The sequence below is a fragment of the Protopterus annectens genome, chromosome 1.part2 (assembly GCF_019279795.1).
Source record: "Protopterus annectens isolate FY-2018-M chromosome 1.part2, PAN1.0, whole genome shotgun sequence".
Taxonomy (NCBI): Eukaryota; Metazoa; Chordata; order Ceratodontiformes; family Protopteridae; genus Protopterus; species Protopterus annectens.
This window is the reverse complement of record NC_056727.1, coordinates 251,555,373-251,570,506: the sequence shown is the minus strand read 5'-3', so window position 1 is coordinate 251,570,506 and position 15,134 is coordinate 251,555,373. Positions and strand designations below refer to the sequence as shown.

The following is a 15,134-nucleotide window of genomic DNA, read 5'->3' as shown; positions in this document are numbered from 1 at the left end:
ATGGGTGCTACATCTGACAGAAAGGAGGATGTTAAATGCATGACTGAAGTTTTGGGGAATTATTCACTGCCCTTGAGACAGATTCATTGAAAGCGTTTTCCCCTATATGCTCCTAAGCCTACTGTTAAAATTGTACAAGTTTATTTGATGCAGTTTTCCTTCTTTGGAAATTGTGCAACACTATTTTGATGTATTTTTCATTCTTGTGTTTTGCAGTTCTGTTTTCTTGTAATTGCATTTTGTACCTTTGTGTTGTTTTGTACTTTTCATGAGCTTTGCTTCACAAGCCCTTGCTGAAATAAATGTATGTATTTATCTTTAGCCAGTTAGACTTTTCCAGTTATAAAAATACAAAATGAGTGTTCAGGTCACCCTTCTTTTGAAAAGAGAGAATGGAAAAGTTATAGTAAGGCACCTTTTACCTTTGGTTTTAGTAAATAAAGTGGCTAACTATAAAGAACAGCTAGGAGAGGCAAGTTGCATCACAGAGGTGTCTGTAATGATAGCCTGCTGAAAGAAAAATGATTTCAGCAATGCTACTTGTACTAAAGAAATTGCTGTTTTCCTTAAATGAATTGTTAATGTAGAGGAAAAGTGTAAGGCCAGGACAAACCAGGATGGAGTTGTTGGATAGACAGGAAAGCTGTCTCCTAAACAAGTTAGGTTATTTCAGAGGTTCCCCAATGTCACACATGAAATATATTAAAGGCTTTGGAATGGAAATATAAACTACTTCAGCATTTAAATTTCCTTCATGGAATTACAGGAAGAATAACGTTGGACTTCTGTTTGAGGAAGGAAGATGAAAAGTTTTTTTGAAAGACATCCTCTGTTAAAATCATAGAATCATAGGATCATAGGCGGTTACTAAGCTATCGACTCAGAGGTCATTTAAAGCCTAGCCATTTCATCCCAATGTAATACCATAAATACTCTAGTCAATACCCGGGATTGTAGTTATCAATGTCTGACCTTGTCCAGGAGGGTTGTGGTCACTATCCTTGGTAAGAATTTAAAGGGTTCCATCCACTCATCCAGGTTCCTTTTGAAGAGTGTCTGCATGTTTTGTGTTTTCAAGCATTCAGATGACTGTTAAAGGCATAAAGGAATATTTTGAGGGTTGAGATGACCCTCCCATTAAACTGAGATTTGTTACCCCACCAAAGAAAATAGCATGTAACACGATTTAGCCACCCGCCCCCAAGCGATACTGTCCAACCCGAGCCTTCATACAGGTTTTGTACCACATGAATGGAGAACAAATTTATTCACCTGTGTAAGGAAGGACCTTCCACAGACTTGGGTAATTACAGACCCATAAGTCTGACCAGCCTCATATGCAAAGCCATGGAAAGACTTATCATGAAACTTATCAATAAGAACATAGGAAACCTACAAACACTGGACCCATCTCTGTTTGGATTCATCAAGGGCAGGTCATGCTTAGCTTGAAAAGGTCACCAAAGTGATAGATAGGTAAAATGGCAAACACCACATAACTCGATCTGGCCAAAGCTTTTGACACAGTCCCACACTCAGGCATAGTAGAAAAGCTAAATAAACTAGAAATAAAGCCCTCTGTCACCCTCTTAATTGCCAACTGGCTTACAGATAGGACACAGGAAAGAAAAATAGGGGAAGTTACCGCCACAAACAGATCAGTCTCAAGTGGAGTCCTCACAAGGTTGTGTGCTAAGACCTGTCCTGTTTTTCTGAATTGAAAGCAAGCACCAAAGGGCCTCTGGCTGACTAAGATTGTAGAGGACTGTATGCTAGTAGCAGTCTTTGACTCCCTGAAATGCCTTAGCCATCCTACATGAATGTTTGCCCTAAACAAATAACTGGTGCCAAAATCATTGACTGAAACTAAATGCCAAAAATGCATTATTGTTTCCTTTGGGAAGTCACCTACTCCAGGGGAATACCACATTGACAATAATCCCCTAAGAGTTGACCCAGTTGTTCAGGAAATGGGAACTTATGTGGGCAGCAACCTAACTTTTGACCAACATGCATCCATTGTCATAAGAAAGTCCTTCAATATTGCACAGTTTATAAACAAAGGGCTTGTGTCTCCATCAAGAGATGTCATTATTCTCCTTACCCAACCCTCATTAGGCCAATCATTGAGTACAGTGCCCCTTTGGCATGTACCTGTCCAGACTCATGTAACAGCTGGAACACCCTCAGAGATACCTTATAAAAAAGATACTAGGCCTAAACAATATGTCCTACAGTGACAAAGTCAAACACCTGTCACTATACACGGCATCCTAAAGACTGAAATATATCTGGCTTAAAAAGGCATGTTTCAACCCAATATTGATTAATTTACTACACATCAGCAAGTCAAGTGATATTATAAATATTTGGTCTAGGGATCTAAACCTCTTCTGCAGCATCAACAGAAGGGTTGTAAGGGACAGGTATATATATTTATTTATTTAGTTATTTATTTATTTATTTATTTTACATTTGTTGGGAAGGCCACGGTGGTGCAGCGGTTAGCGTTGCCGCCTCACAGCAAGAGATTCCCCAGTTCGATCCTCAGCTGGGGTGCCTTCTGTGCGGAGTCTGCATGTCCTCCCTGTGGTCACGTGGGTTTCCTCCGGGTGCTCCGGTTTCCTCCCACATCCCAAAGACATGCTATAAGTGAATTGGACACTCTAAATTGGCCCTAGGTGTGAGTGTGTGCATGTGTGTGCCTTCTGTGGAAGGCTGGGCGCCGGGCTGGTAACTCGACACTGTAAAACTCCACTGCCAGTCATGAGTGGACAGGTGATCCGCTGTGGTGACCCCTAACAGGGAAAAGCCAAAAGAGGAAGAAGAAGATTTATTTTACATTTGTTAGCCAGGATAGTCCACTGGACACAGGTCCATTTTCAGTGGAGGCCTGGGGAGAAAAGCTCCAACATAACAGTAACATGAAATAATGAATAATACAAAGTTTTCAAAGAAAATTAACATTCAAAATTCAGTGAGTTCTAAATCAAGTACTATGTACAGACATAGCAGGCACAGTTAGCTAAACAGAGTAATAATACTGTAATACTAGATTATTTAGTCTAAAAAAGATAAACTTCATTGTTGGAGAGACGTGTGTAAAACATCAGCTTCATAGAGATTATTAGTGTCTAGATCAGAAACATAAATACATTTTTATTATGTTGCATGTTTATAATTAATCTTAGAACCTAGGCCTAGCCATACATCTTGGCAGGTGAGAATACTATAGTGGAGGTCTAATATAGCAGAGGGTCTAACCTGGTGTAGTATATGAGCATAGCCAGTTACTAGTGAGATGCATTTTTAATGATTTTTTAAACTGGGTGAAGGAAGGGATAGTAGGTATGTGACTGGGTAGAGTGTTCCAGATTTTAGATACATAATTAGATAAGAGGGAGTCCCCTGCTGTATTATTAGACTTAGTTACTGTGAGAATAACCTTATTGCTGGAGCAAAGAGTCCTGTTATTGGTGTAGAGATGAAGTAGGTTTTCTAATGCAGGGTTTTTTTTTCTGGTTCATACAGTATTTTATGGGCCAGAAAGAGTTGATTATAATCCAGGAGTTGAGGAAGTTCCAGCCAGCTGAGCTGCTTCAAGGATTAGCAGTGGTGAGATTTAAATGGGGAGTCAGAGGCAAATCTAGTGATTTTGTTGTAGCAGGAGTCAAGCTTAGCTAGGTCTACTTTTCTCAGGTTGGTAAAAATAGGTGAGGCATAGGGGAGGGTAGAAATAAGGTGTGTTTGGGCTATTGTATCTTTTGTTTGTTGGATAAGGAATTGTCTATTTCTATAGAGGGTACCTAGCTTTTTGTGGACTTTCTTGACGATCTGGCAAATGTGAATATCAAATTTTAGATTGTTATCAATCTCTACGCCCAGGAGTTTGGTGTGCTCTGTGCGAGAGATACTAGTTTTGTTATGGGACATGATATTAAAGGTGGTAGTTGATAAGGTGGGCCTAGTAGGTTTAAAGAACAGAAGTTTGGTTTTAGCAGGGTTTAGAATAAGTAGGATATTGGATAGCCATGTTTCAATAGGGAGGAAAGATTCTTGAGTTAATGTGTGAAGTTCCTGTAGTTAGGAAGCTGCACAAATTAACATAGAATCATCTGCGCATTGGATGACAGATGCCTTGGGAGTGGAATAGTGGAGCTTATTGGTATAGAGGGTGAACAGCAGCAGGCCTAAAATGGAACCCTGGGGAACACCAAGAGTGACTGGAAGAAGGGGGGAGAGTTCTTGTTTCCACAGAACTGCTGGCTGACGGCTGGTTAGATAGCTTTGGAACCAGGCTATGGAGGGTTGAGAGAGTGCTAATTCGTATAGTTCTTTGATTAGAATGTCATGTCTAACCATGTCAAAGGCCTTTGAGAGGTCTAGAAAGGTGGCAGAAACAAAGTGACCATTGTTTCTATGAGAGTTTACTGTATTGGAGAAGGACAAGAGGGCAGTGGTTGTACTGTGGAAGGGTCGTAAGCCATGCTGAGTGTTTGACAGGAGTTTGTGTGTGTGCAAGTAGTCTATCATTTGGAAGTGTATGCATTTTTTCAAGGATTTTTGCTAGGGGGTATAGAATTGCTATAGGTTGGTAGTTTGTGAGTTCTGTGGAGTTACCTCCTTTATGCAGGGGGATTATGTCAGATATTTTCCAAATATCTGGGACAATGGCTTCTGAAGGGGATCTGTTAATGAGTATGGCTATAGGGTAGGCCACAGCATCGACAACAGATTTTAGGAATTCCCCTGGTAGTTTGTCAGCAGCCAGAGTAGTGGGCTTTAGTTTTTTGAGGTAATTTTTATCCTATCTATAGAGACAGGCTGGAATTGGAGGGACCTATTTTTTGTGTGATTAGTGGAGGGTTCAGAGGATGGGGGTGTGTGTTGATTTTTCTGTTGGTTTGCTAGGGTCAGTATTGTTTCAGTAAAGAATTTGTTAAATTGAGTGGCTATGCTGTCTGAGTTATTAACTAGGGTAGAAGAGGGAGTACCTGTTTTGCCTGGTAGTAGTAATTTGTTAATGGCTGCCCAAACTTTTTGAGGGTGATTTTGGTGTTTGATTTGAAGGCTGGAGTAGTAATTAATCATGTCAGGTTTTGCTAGTTTCTTAGCTTTATTCCTAAGCTCCTGAAATTTTTGTTTTGCAGCTGGGGACTTAACAGTATTCCAGTGATCCCATGCTTTATCTCTGGCTTTGAGGAGGAATTTGGTTTCTTTAGTAAGCCATGGAGTGGGATTGGATCTGGTTCTTATGGTTTTGGGAGGGACATGAAGATTTAACACATTTAAAAAAGGTGGTATTAAAGTAAGTAATGGCCTCATTTAATTCTAGGTATTTCAGGGGTGCCCAGTTGCAATGTTTTAGTTCAGTGTTGAAGCTGATGGGGTTGAAGTTATTTTTACTTCCAATGAACCAGTAGACAGTGCCTTTGGGACTATGATTATGTTGTCATAGTAGGAAGGTTGGCAGATGGTCACTTAGACCATCAGGGAGGCATCCTGCTAGAGAGGAGTGGCCTGGTTTGCTAGAATCTAATCAAGGATTGATTCCCTGTTAGTTACCTTGTCAGTTCTTTTTGGTGTTTGGATGGCTTGAGTAAAGCCATAGAGGTTAATGTGGTTTGTTGGGGTGTGAGAGTTACAGGACAGCCAATCAATATTAAAATCTCCCAGAATGATGGTTTCATTCTGGAGAGACAAACATGACCAGTGGAGTAGGTTTTCTAGAGTATATTGTTGCCGGAGGGGTATATAGCATGCAATTATGTTTATTAGTTTTTTGGAGTTAAGTTTCAGTTGAACAATATTTCTGCATTGTCAACAGAGGAGTATTTTATGCTTAATGTCTGCACTGTGAGTTGGTTCTTAAATAGTATAGCTATGCCACCACCTTTTTTAGACTTTCTATCCTTCCTTAGTATATTGTATCCCGGAGGAATAATTTAATTGTCATTGATGCGTGGCTTTAACCAAGTTTCAGTTATTACCACTATGTCTGACATGTATAGTATATCTCACAGAGTGTATCACTACTCTAGAAAAGATCCCCAATCTATGCAATGCAAAGCTTGCTCTTGTGCATATTCAACTGCAGCTTAGATCTATAGATGGAAAAATAAATTTACCCCAGGACTGCCCCTGTACTTCTAATGGACAGAGGAAGCTTCTAAATGCTTTATCCCATGCATGGGTTTCCTGAAATTATATATGGTATGATCACAGTTATTCTCACTAGGGGTAAATTAAATAAGTATTGACCATGGGACAAGTAAGGCCAGTCTAATACTAAATGGGATAGGTTAATTCAACCACCAAAAAGGAAATTGATTAGGCTTAAATGTCCTACAAGGTCAGCTGTCTATTACTTACATATGAATCTATGAACCTATAAAATAAATAAACAAGTAAATATATACAAACTAGATAACACTCCGACTCACACCATCTCAATGTGCATTTGAAGTTGTTTATGTTTAAATGGCAGTAGCACTTAAAACTCACCTAAGCTTACTTTAGATGGGCAATATATCAGAAACATTCATCTTAAATGTGTGCTGTGATCTCCTTGTTTGATCATGTAAGGAGTTTTTTTTCTTCCAGTCAATGGAAAGTACAATAGATCTTTGGACATATTTTTAATAGGTGGGAATTGGGTGGGTGGTCTAAGGAGCAACAAGGGTCCTTGAAAGGATCAAAATAGACAAGAGGAAAAAGTGTGGTTACTACTAGGGAATAAAGAAATGATGTCATGAAAGGACAAAGCAGGATCTTTACAAGCAGCACTCTCATATTCTCATAGAGTATTATCCTAATGGGAGCATTAGTTTGTATTTAACAGCCCACTTAAAGAGTTTATTAAATTTTATAGCCATGTTGTTGATAATTCCCCAGATTTAATAAAATCTGTGTAGGCATAGTGTAGAGCCTCCACGGAAGGTACCGTGTCCATGTACACATTTCCCCCTCTGTAGCGTGCCATGCATATTAATGATGGGGTGTTGCTGAGAGAGAGCCATGTGACACAGTTATTGAATCAGTGTAGGGAGTGTGTTACTAACTGTGTTGGCAGATGAGTAACACACCGCCTGCACTGTCAAAGTGCATTATATCAATGTTATATCAATGTAGTGGAAGTTATTATTATTTTTTTTCTGAAGTTTGCACAGCGTGGCATGGCGTGCAGCAATTGACATGTGCCAGACATCTAAAAATAGAAACTGGATACATTTAATTATTAATGCAAAGGTCAAATTTAAGCATAGCTGGGTGTGTTTGCATGGTGCAGCCCAGTGTTCAGCAGTGTTTAAACGAGGCTGAGAGGTATATCTAACAGTATAGCAGTGCTCTACACATCCGTGTAGCCAAATGGTTAGAGTGACAGCCTTATGTGCACTAGGTGCAGGGTTTGAATGTACAGACAGGTTATTAAGCATTTATTTTCCAAATACAAATTATGCCACTTATTTTTAAACCCTGATGTGCTGCGCTCAGCTAAGCCCTGCTAAGCTATGCCAAGCACTGCTTAAACAAGATCCATTTTAGCACTGCTGGGCACTGCTTGGCACTGCACAGCTCCACTTAGCTGGTTTGCGCATTGCTAAGTGGTGCCAAGCACTGCTAAGCATTGCCAGTTTAAGGACTGCTGAGCTGAGCTCAGCTGGTTTTCACAGTGATAAGCAGCATGCCACATTTTTAAAAATTGCCCAATGGCATTAAAGGGCAGGAAAACAGGCTATATTAAACTCAACAGGCAGGAATACAGCATAAACAGTTGGAGTTTGAACTGTCCACGATCTATGTCAGGTGCTGGAGAGGGTGCACACTTCTGGGCACAGAGGTGGGGCATTCTGGAGTCCAGGGTTATAGTTGGACTCCTAGTGAAAAACATGATAACCAGCTGCTGCATGGGCAGTTCCAGGGCTCACAGTGCAAGGCAGAGGCCTGGGACCAGCTGGCACATGATCTCACCAGGGCTACAGGTATCCCCTGCACAGGTGAGCAGGTCCATCACCACTATGATGACCTGAAGCATCAGAAGGGAGGAGTCTTCTGGACACCTGGGTCTGAAAAGCTCGGGCTGGAAATGCCCCACAAGTTTGTAAGTAGTGTAGCATTGTTTTACCAATATCTTATCTGAATGTTGTATAGACAGGAATGCATAATGGTGTGCTACTCTCCCTACAGCTACAGAGGAGAGAGCTCACAATGTGGAGGTGCATGGGGGATGCCTGGCCAGACTGTACTGTGAGTGTGGTGAGTAGGGATGTAACTTGCCATCTATAGTCATATAAGCAGGAAAGAGTAAAGCATTAACTGCCAGTAGGTATATACAATTTTGATTGTATTGCAATGAATGTGGTCATAAACCTGGACTGCACTGACCACTGTCAAATGTACTGAAATAAGCAGGTAAGAGCAAAGCATTAACCTTGATAATGTAAATGAACTAAAGTTTCAATTGCAATAACTCGGGAATTACAGCTGTATTGCAACACTTGCAGTAGAACTAGTGCTGTGCAATAAAAATGTGAAACTATAGCAGTAACTTAAAAAACACACAAAATTCAGCTCAGCTTCTCCACATACATCTGTAAATTATATCACTTTATTCTGGTACCTTGGCTTTTTGCCTTCTTAGGAATAATTTAAACAGTACAACCTGATGCACTTTATATCCTGCAGTGCTACAGCCAATAATTAGCCAATTACACATTCAATAAACCAATTAATGTTTAAATAACAGTCTTTTAACATTTTTATAACATTTTATAATAAATATATTTATAAAAAAACTTTTATTTTATAATACATTTAACAATAAATATTTATGAAACAAACCTTGCTATGAAAACAATCCTATAAGTTCAAATTGCTATCCAAATTCATTCCCCTAGGATAAAGTATCCTGTAATTAATGATCATTCTGCATTCCAATCTATTGAGTTCCTGTCTGAAACTACTCCCTCTATTCAAAAATGGCCAGGCTAATACACTAAAAAACAAGGTTTTTTATAAATATGAAGGTATGAGTAATAAAATTATTTTGTGCAATCTGTGTGTAAGTAGGGCTGTTCTGCATGGAATCAAATATGACTACTGTTCCTGAAGAACAACACAATACAAGACCAGTCCCTGTCTTAAGCAATATCTCATACAGAGTGTTGTGCAATAACTGTAGAGTCACAATTGTTTTACAACACATGAAGTATAATACCTGTTCTGCAATAACACATGAAGCTATAGCAAGAACACCCACGGTTTATTGTGTATATCAGGATTATCTTGTGTTAACCATTGCATTTCAGCTATATGCATTCAGGCTCTGAAGTATGGTGCTGCAGGCAAGTATAAGAGTGTAATAGCTGTAGATTGCATATATACTGTCCACAAATGTATGCAGGTGAGATAGCCAACCCAATAATCTGATATGGTATGTAAACTTCACAGATATTTCCACCCACAAACAATATCATGTGTCCACCTGCATTTAATGTAGTAATGAATAGTAAACCTAGTATCTCTGTCATGCAGAAATTACATGCATATGTGTCCAATTGTCAATGCAGTCTACTATTACCAGGTCTTGTTTTGCTTCCAGGTGAGCTCTAGGCAAATATCAGTCAATCATTAATATCATTAATCAGCTGTGACTCAGTACTTCAGTTTGTTAAATGCTCTGTATGAAGTACATTTTGGCACACACAGACCAGGGTTTGAATCCATTACCATATAGTAATAAATAGTACTAAATCAGTTACGTTATGATAACAGATTTTCTCTCCACAGAAACTACAGGTAAATGGACAAGGTATCCCATATTATTGGGATATAATTGTGTGTACATATGTCAAAGATTGTTAAACTCATTACCAGACATGTGATGATAATGCAGAAACTGAAGGAAATAAATACAATTGTTAATAAAATGAAATAAAGAAGTAAAATGTGTAATGTTGGTGTGGCTGTATGCCTGGAGTAACTGTCAAATGCTGTGGCAGTTGATTAGGACATCTGATCTACATGTCTGTGCTGTCATTGCTATTGGTATCTATCCCCATGCCTGCCAAGCAAAGCATGATAGTTGTTTACTCTCTGTACTGTACACATATATGTTTCTCAAGTGTTATGCTGTCACAGAATGTAATTACTGGTGTGTAATCCCGCTGTCACTGATGTATCACTGACATGAGAGATGTCAAAAGCAAAGTAACAGAACATCAGCCCACATAACACCTTGGTAGCTATATAGGTCCGACTGATGTGCAAGTGTTCTGTGTAGTTGAATACCTGCAGGTGTTACTGCCTGGCCCATGTAGATAATTTGAGAGGCATGTACATGCTACAGCAGCTATAGGGCACCTATACACATAAAAAAGGACAGACCTGTAGAGTAGATAGTACTACTGTTGTCAATTATTTAGCTCACAATGGTATTAATGGACTGTATTTCTCTCTCCCCCCACCCTTTATCTTCATATATATCTATTATTGTTATTCATTGTTTATGGTTTACTATTAACATCTATTCTGCAATAAACATTATTTTGGGCATGTATTTTATTATTGTTATGTACTACAATGGTTGCATGTTAACATATCTTGTTGATTTACCTATGTTGTTGGCCTTATGCCATAATGGTTACTGGCATGCTGTTCATATACTGCCTGTTATGTTATGTATTGTTGTGTTCCCTATAATATGCATTGAAATTGGGTTATTGCCAATGTTCCAGCATGCTGTTATTACTAACAAATGTTTTGCTCATAACTAGCCTGTACACATTGCTATACTACTCTCAATACAGCACAAAAGGGTACGCTGGTTCCTGGCGATCTACCTACCTCACTTCAGCTGGCTGTGGCACTGAGTACCAGTGCATCTGGGACCCAGGCTGGCGGTGCCCCCTCTGCTGGCCTTGCACTGCCCTCAGGTGGAACTGCCTCAGGGGATGGGGCCTGTCCCCCATTGGGAGTGGTGGCAGAGGAGATGTAGCCACCCAGGATAAACTACCAGCCATGGTGCACAGGATTGTGCATAGGAGTTATGACCATCTGTGCCATATTGAGGGTAGACTGGACAGCTTGATGGGGCCTGTGGACTTCAGTGGCCAGCCTCTAGCACAGCCACCTTTGGAGCAGTGAAGGAGCAGTGTTGACTGCCCATGGGTAGGGATCTCAGTCATGCTACTGCCATCTGGAAGCACATTCACCTCTGATTCCACAACACTCTCCCCATCCAAGGTGTTTACCCCCCTCATGTGTCACACAGCCCCTGAATGCTGTTTTGTCTGTCTGCAAATGCAACCTCTCCTACCCAACTTACCTCCCCACATATACCTACATCCCTTACCCAACATTCCACTCTCTCCTTTAAAAAATAAAAAGGGCACCTGTCCCACAAAAAATATTGCCCATACATAGCTCTCCATTTCGCACGTGTCCACTGGATGCAACTAATTAGGTCCAATTAGCTTACCAACACATTCCTGTTGTCCTCACCCCTTTGTCAGTGGATTGAGGGTCGAAATTCATGTACAAAATCTGTAAACCTGCACAGCTGTTGCTGTACAAGAAATGGAGAGCTATGGTCCTTTCCTACACCTATCCTGCATATCCCTAGATGCCTTTCAGTATGCTTTTCTCCTACTTGCCCCCATTTCACCACTTTCCTATCACCCTCTTTTTATTTTCTTTTTTTTTCATTTTTAGTGCGAGTATGTGCAGAGCTAAGCGGCGGGCCATGCAAACCTACTTAAAACTACTTAAAAGTGGCTTACTCATCTTATGTGTTTCTCACACTGTTAGGCACATCTGCAAAATAATCACCCCTGTCATGTATCAAACCCAGGCCACAAGCAACTATAGCACAATGCATTATCTCACTAGGCGACTCAGCTCTGAACTAAAGCAGGTGTTTCCAGCAACATATACTGATTGCCACTGACACACTGCCAGTACATATAATGAGAAAAATGGCAGTGTACTTGGGACTGTCATGCAGGCACTACATTAGTACATAGTCAAATAAATTATAATGGATGTACATGTACGGGTACTGGCTAAGGCTCTTGCCACCCCTATAGTGCCATTTGCATGCAGTGTTCCAAAGACCAAAATTTCACTGTAACAGCTACAAACAAATGCAATCTGAGGGTCAGGCTGCTCAGTGCTAGAAGTCTAAATCTGAAGATGCACTTGTTCGAAGCTCTCTTCAAAATGGAGAATGTCGACATCTGTGCTGTAACGGAGACCTGGTTTAGAGAGGCAGAAAGTACCCCTGCGCTCCCAGGCTACAACTCATTCCATACCTTTCAGCCCCAGAGTACGGACAGAAGCTCCAAAGGTGGTGGTGTCTCCATATTCTTAAAGAATACACACACCTCTAGACTGGTAGTCCAACATAATGCATCTGAGATACTTCAGCTACAACTAACACTGGGTAAGACAGCAATATAAGTCATAGCCTGCTACTGAACCCCAAACATGTCGCTAGATTCTCATTACAAGTTTCTAAGCACCCTGGAATCTATTAAGGTCCAACTCAATACTCTCATACTGGTTGACATCAATTACCCTTCCATCAACTGGGAAAACTATTCAAATACCAATGTACAGGCCCAACACTTTCTGAAATTTATCGATTCCAATGCCCTTGACCAGCCCATTCTGACTCCCACTAGAGGAAGCAACATCCTTGACCTGATTATCACCAACATGGCAGACCATTACTCCACACCTATAGTCAATTCATCCTTGGTTAAGTCCAACCACAAACTGATCACCATGGAAATCTACATCTCACCTACAACCCCTGCTAAGGTGACCACCCTGAAAAACTTCTCTAAAGTCGACTTTGGGCTCCTAAAAACAGAGGTGGCTAACTTCTCAGCACCTATGCCAATGCAAAATAGCTGCATGACTGGCAAATCATACACCAATGCATTGCATGAGCATGTACACAAATGCATAGACCTTGCCATACCAAACAGAACTAAGACACTCTTCTCCAAAAAAAAAAAAGCCAATATGGTGGTCCCCAGCCATCAATAAACTCTACAACAGAAGGAAGAAACCGTTGCAGAAAAAAATGAAGTCACAAGACTGGAAAACCTCCATTATCAGTCTCAACAAAAAGCTGAGATCCCTTATCAAATCCTCTAAAGCAAGCCATGAAGGCAGAATTGCGGCTGACACCAAAAACAACCACATAGCCTTCTATAGCTATATCAAAAACCTCCAAGGCAATACCCAGATTTGCTCTGAGTTATTGCACAATGGCACCTCCTATACTGAGTCAACAGATATAACCAACATACTGGCTGACAGATTCAGTGCCAGCTTTACTCCTCTCTCCCCCCAAGGGCCATATCACAATACCAGAAGAAATCCTGGTACCCACCATTTCTACAGCACAGGTAAAAGCTGCATTGTCCAAAGCCAAGAATACAGTGTCCATGGGACCTGATAATATCCCTGGCTGCATCCTACATGAGCTACAAAACTGGTACCATAGCTGTGTGCCCTATTCAATCAAAGCCTTACCTCAGGCTGTGTCCCTAACAAATGGCACACTGCTACGGTCATCCAGATCTATAAAGGGGGAGCAACTACAGACCCTGGGAACTATCACCCCATTAGCCTGATGAGTCTGGTATGCAAAGCTATGGAGATCATCATTATGGATCTGCTTAACAAAGATATAGGCAATCTCCAAACTCTTGACCCCACACAGTTTGGCTTTGTCAAGGGGAGATCCTGCCTGCTGAACTTGGTTGACTTCTTCAAGGCAGTTACCCAGGCTGTGGATGAGAGTAAGGCAGTGCATACAGCCTCCCTCGACCTGGCCAAGGCCTTTGATATAATTCCCTACTCAGGTATCATTGATAAAGTCACCAAACTAGGCATCAATCCTTACATCACTAGGTGGGTTGCAAATTGGCTCACATACAGGATCCACAGAATGAAAGTTGCGGATTCCAAATCAGACTGTCAATCAGTCATGAGTGGGGTCCCACAGGGATTGGTCCTGGGACCTCTCCTGTTTTGCATCTACTTCTCAGAAGTCCAGGCCAACGCAGAATGACTCTGGCTGGCCAAGTTCACTGATGACTGCAAGCTAGGAGTCATTATTAACTCCCCAAGTGATGTAGACATCCTACAAAAGGGCCTCTCTGAGACCAATGACTGATGCTGGAACCATGGCCTGAAACTTAATGCCAAAAAATGCATTATCATCCCCTTTGGAAAAAACTCAGTTCCCACAAATTACCACATTGATGGGAGCCTACTGAACACTGAAGTGGCCATAAGAGATCTGGACACCCAGGTCGACAGCGACCTCACCTTCGACCACCACATTGCCACTGTGGTGAGAAAGTCCTTCTATGTGGCACATCTTATAACCAAAGGTTTCGCATCCAGGAAGAAAGAGGTCATCATCCCTCACTACTTATCCCTCATTAGACCAATCATCGAATATAACTCTCTGTTTGGTATGTACCTGACCAGACACCTACAACAGCTGGAGAGGCCACAAAAGTACATCACAAAAAGGATCCTAGGCCTTAAACATGTGTCCTACATGGACAGACTCAAGAAATTTCAGCTGTTCGCAGTCTCTGATCGTCTACTTAGAGGTGATCTCTGCTTAACTTACAAAGCCATGTCTGAAATACTACACCTAAGGAAATCCCAATCCCCCCATGCCAAACTCTACAGAGATCACAACCTCATTACCACAATTAGCAGAACATGCTGGAGGGGCAGGTTCACCTCCCAAAGACTGCCCATACTCTGGAATAAGCTTCCTATTTATGTCAAGCAGAGCACCTCAATGGCCCTCTTCAAGAGAAATCTTGATGAGTGGATGGGAAACAGAAAGTTCACCCCACGGATCACTCCAGTTGCCCTACTGGATAGGGGCACTGTGAACTAACATCAGGTGGCATAGTGCCTGGGCAATTTTTTTGGCTAGGCTTGTAAAGGCTCCAGGGCCATTAACCTAGTACACACCTATGAACCTATGAACCAAAGAACCTATGAGGCCTGGGATAGCAGGTATAGCTGTCAACTGTACAGACTGTTGCAGAATGCCAACAGTTTTGCCCTCTACCTTTGGCCCAATTTTCACA

At 41.1% G+C, this 15,134-nt stretch overlaps 1 pseudogene; it reads left to right on the top strand.

The window, feature by feature from the left end:
* The first annotated feature begins 355 nt into the window (after nt 1-355).
* The window catches only part of LOC122792346, a 71,762-nt pseudogene continuing 56,983 nt past the window's right edge, over nt 356-15,134 (top strand).